This window comes from Cyprinodon variegatus, unplaced genomic scaffold, assembly GCF_000732505.1.
Source record: "Cyprinodon variegatus isolate N-32 unplaced genomic scaffold, C_variegatus-1.0 Scaffold593, whole genome shotgun sequence".
NCBI classification, from domain to species: domain Eukaryota; kingdom Metazoa; phylum Chordata; class Actinopteri; order Cyprinodontiformes; family Cyprinodontidae; genus Cyprinodon; species Cyprinodon variegatus.
Genome location: NW_015151046.1, coordinates 228386 through 233617, shown reverse-complemented (window position 1 = coordinate 233617; position 5232 = coordinate 228386).

Sequence of the window (5232 nt, the reverse complement as noted above, 5' to 3'; positions counted from 1 at the left end):
TTGAGCAATGCCAGACCGAACTTCCCGACCTCAAACGTTGTGGGCGGGACTAAGTTCGGAATGGCACCCAGGCTAACATCCAACGCCACTGTCGCCCCAATTATTGTTCATTTTATATTTTATTGTGAAATTGAAGGTTTATATTTTAATATTAGGAGCTGATCTTATCTGTTGTGCCTGTGCTTTATCTGTGTCACTGTTGGTGAATGAGAAACATCCTCTCCAGTCCTTGTATGTCTGGTGAATGTGAATAATTGACATTAAAGCTGACTTTGACTCTAAAATGTTATAGGCCTGCTGCATATTGAGAAAATTTAGATCGGTATTGCGCAACAATTGGGAGACGGAGACCCCACAAATATTGACAGGTATTTCGCACACTGAATAAAAAATAAAAAATATTTGACTGACTAATAAAGTAGTATGTTACTGTGAGGTAAGTTACACCGCTTTATGTACTAATTTGATCAATTTTGACATTAAAAAGGAATAAAACGTGACTGCAACCATATTTTGTAAAACAAATCTACTGGTTTCTTTTGTAGTAGTCTCTGTTACATTATAGAAAACCATTAAAAAATATTTTGGTTCCTCTTTTTCAGGAATGATGTCAGGAAGTATATATATAAAAAAAATTAAATCACACACAAGTATTTGTGTTTATCCCCCAAAAATGCATAAAATAATTTCAATCTTTCAAATGTTGTTTTAAATAACTGCCAAACTTTGGGCAGCTTTTCACTTCCAGCAGCTAATTATTTTGGATTTGGATTTTGTTTTTAAATGAAGTCATTTTTATGTTTGCCTTTCCTCTCACCTCTACAGTTTACAGCGCATAACCTAAAAAAAAAGGCACAACTTAAATGCAGATAAACATGGTCTAATCGTATCTTGCTGGACTGCTTTGAACATGTCTGATGATGACGTCAGACAAGCAATTTAATGGAGACAATATAAAACGCATTCAATTTTTTAGTGACAGCAATAAATCCAAAGGAGAACGCCAGTAATATCTCTTAAATCTCTCATACTGATGTTGAATTTTGCATCTTTCCAAATATCCAACAGCCCTATAAGTAAACATGCATGATTTATTGGAAAGTTTTGTTCAAGACGTATGACCCTGGCAGAGTTATATAAAATAAAATACAGCTAGTTTAAATGTTCATGTGCGCATTGTCCTCGGCCCATAACCATGTGGTTGTTGTACTGTAGTAATGTGAGGCAATAATGGCTCCTATGCCAGGTTTACAGTGCCTTTTTATGAGCGATGTTAGAGACTTTAATTGGTAATAACAAGACTGTTATTGGGGCATCACTACCTGATCATATAACTGAGATGCACACATCCACCCACCCACCCACACACAAACACGCTGGGTATGAAAACTACAGGATGTGGTGGACCGTTTTTATTGAGAAAACGCTGTTATCGTGATTATAAAGCACTGCCAGCTGCGTCACCTCTTCCCTATCCTGTCTAGACTTTTTTTCTTTGCTAAATACAAAGAGCAGTGAAGTGAAGTGTGCTTGATTAGCCCCAGCTAAGATGGCCGGCGCTGCACACTGATGACTTTCCTCCACTCAATCTTAATTAGCAAGTGGAGATGCTTCCGCAGGTTTGATGAGGTCAAAGCCATTAATTTTCCAGCTCAGCGGGGACCTTTCCCACATCTCCTTTTTGTATTGACACTTGAGGATAATCATATCTGTGACCTCGCTCTTGCTCGGCTACGCCTCTGCCTCTCGCCAGGGCAGTATGCCTGAACTGTGGGGAGATCAACACCCTCCGATGCCTCAGACCAGGCAGAGGGAGAGACAGAGAGAATCAATCCAATCTCCAGCTTCTCCTGAAGGAGGAGGAGAGATAGCGAGAGGGCGCATCGGCTAATACGGTCGCTGACAGATAAAGGTGTTGGACACAACAACTCGTACGCCGTGGCTACTTTTGTTCTCAACGCTTCAACCACGGCGTGCTGTTTGCCAGGGTGACAAATGGCAGCACCGTGAGAGCTTCCCAGACAAGATAGGGTAACTTAACAAAAGGATGAGTTCTTTGTAGTGCAAATGATGTTTTTCGAAGTCAGGAAAGTTTAATTGACAAATGGCAACAAGATAATTTTAGCTTTAGTTCAATAGGCTAATTAACCTGCTGGGTAAGGCACGTCAGGAGTGCTCTATAGGGATTTTAAATCTATTTAACATACAGCAAACAATCAAATCCGTATTTGGTTATATTTTATTTTAAAAACTAACACTGGCAATATGACAAAAATGTAAAAAACATTTTTCCTTGTTTTACAATGGACTATTAGGGTAATGTCAAAACAGGGACTGAAGGTAACACTGTTAAGCAAAAGATCTTTGACATTATCACATAGTTACCTAGAAGGTGCCACAAAAAGCTACCCAGTACCCAGCAGGAGGGGAGGCAGTGGCATATCCAGTCTCTGCGGCTATGAAAACAATTGGAGCAGTACAGAAAAAGAAGGTGGGTTGTGTTTTATCAGGCTAAAATTCTCTCAGATTATTAGTCTTCTTTTGAGAAGAGTCTTTTTAAAATTTTTTGTAATCATCTGCATGTGCAGTAAGACAATTACAATTGCTAAGTCTTCTTGAATTTATAATATACAATCTTAAAACAATACATCTTACAGAGTGTGATTGTGTTACTGCAATGGCAGATTGTTCCACATATGTTGTGAGACGGATTTTCTCAAAAAGGGTTTATGTAATCAAACCTAATTTCCTCTCAGTCGGTACATCAGTTAGAAATGAAGATCAAAAATACTTTTTGATTTGTGAAATGGACAATTTTGCAGTGTGTTCAGAAATCCTGATGTTATTTTAACAACAATGAGAAAAGAAAAGTGACAAAAACAAATTGAGCACAGATTTCCACATAAACTATTATGCATTATTTTATGTTTATCCAATAGAAAGAATGCTTATTTGGGAAAAAATTTGAGAAATGGAGGTTTTATTGCTTAATTTTGCAGGAGTATCTCTGTCTTACACTGCAAAAAATGTAAATCTAAATAAGTAATTTGTTCTTACAATAATTGCATTTTTTCTTGAATTGAGGAGGTAAGTGAGACACTTTGCCAATGGAACAAGACAATTTACATTTGAAATAATAAAAAAAACAATTGCATTGTCTTATTTCAAGTGCATAATATCTAATTATCTTAATTTAAGTGTAAAAATACTCACTCCATTGGCAAACTATCTTATTTACTTGCTCAAATTAAGGGTAAATACACTTGATTTAAGTAATTTTTACTTAATTTCATATCATGTTTGCATTGTACTACTGGCAACAGGTGCAGGAACCACTGCAAAAACAATCCAGAAATAAGTAAAAAGATCTTAAATTAAGTATATTTACCCTTAATTTGAGCAGGTAAATAAGATGATCTGCCAATGGAATGAGTATTTTTACTCTTAAAATAAGATAATTAGATAATATTTACTTGAAATAAGACGATAAAATTGTTTTTTTCTTAATTTAAAAGGAAATTATCTTGTTCCATTGGCAAAGTGTCTTACTTACCTCCTCAATTCAAAGAAAAACACACTTATTTTAAGAAAAAATAACTTATTGAGATTTCTATTTTTTGCAGTGTGTTTCTCTGCAATACTGTATGTCCCTCCCAAAAATAAATTAAGGCTTAGGCAGCTCCTGCTATCATACATCAACATTTTCATCATTAATTAACTGATTTCATAAATGTATCAATAAACAAGGTAATATTAAAATTATCTCTGATGTCTGGATGCCATTAATTTATTAACATTTAGTTTTTTTCCCCTATATCCTTAGGTTTTTTCTTGGCTCAGATGCGTTTTATATGACCAGCGCTGACGTAAAAATGTTACAATGAAAGCGTTTAATATTTGAAGTTAATCTGAACACATTGTACCAACAGAAACATATGCAAAAATGAAAGACATGGCTTCTTTATTTCCCTGTTGATAAGTCATCCATGGACAGTGAGCAGCTGTGTGTATTAATACACGATAAACAGACAGCAACAAACACCTCTATTAAAAACTTTTTACTACTGAAAACTTTACTCTGGTGAAAAACTGAGCTTTAGATATTTCACATCTAAGTGGCTGCATGTCTTAAACTCATAAGGTCTGAACAGCCTGTTTACGATTCAAATGGCTGCAGTTTCAAGCAAAGCTGATAAAGGCATTTACTCACTGTGCAAAAAACAAAATAAGTGTTGACCATAGGATTGAAAATGTATTATGTGTCTCTGTCTTAAAATGCTTTTGATTTTTACAGGCTTTATTTACAATACACATAAAAGCAATCTGGAACACAGTATAGCTGGTGAATATTCCACCTTATTCCTGGTGTTGTGCTCATTAGATTGTCAGCTTTTGGTAAGGTAACCATAATTGCAAAAGCATAAAAACTATTTATTTGAGAAACAGTTTTGCAGTTCAGCTAAACGTGCTTACTTGTCCATTATATTAATCATAGACTTACTTCTTGCTTCTGTGATAAGATGCAGCTTTACTGGTGCCTTCAACAGGCTTCTTTAACATGCATTGGAAGTAAAACAGCAGCAGATTAGCTACCAACAGGGCAGTTAAAACAAAAGTGGCAGAATTTGAATAAACTGCTTAAAAAACATTGGCTACCTCTTTTTAGTTTGCCAGAAAAAAGCAGATGGAGGAAAATCCTTAGCCCACATTGTGTTTTGGATTATGAGAATCCACCAGAAGAGAAACATTAGTGACTGAAAAATGGAATAAAAACACAGCTCAGAGATTACACATGATTTTAGGTTAAACAGGTATACTCTAGAGTACTCTAACTTCTACAGATCAAAAATTACATTTAGAGCATGGGCATCCCCTTGACCTAAAGAAACATTGGTATACATCAGGGGTCTGCAACATTTCCCCCTAGTTATATATATTGTATGAAATTATGTTATTTCAAAGTTGTGCTATAATAATCCCAGGGAGAAATGACTTTAGTTACATTACTCCATCTGTAATAGAGTGACTACTCTATTACAGATGGAGTAATGTAACTAAATTAATCCCTCCCTGGGATTATTAAAGTATTTCTGATTCCTAGTTGATGGGACAGGTGTTGTGAATGAAACGGTGTCCAGCTTGAAAGAGCTCCTGTGTGTCGCTGATTGTGTGCATTGATTAACCTGACTCCGTCAGATGGGTTTGCTCCACATATCCATCTGGAAACCTTCC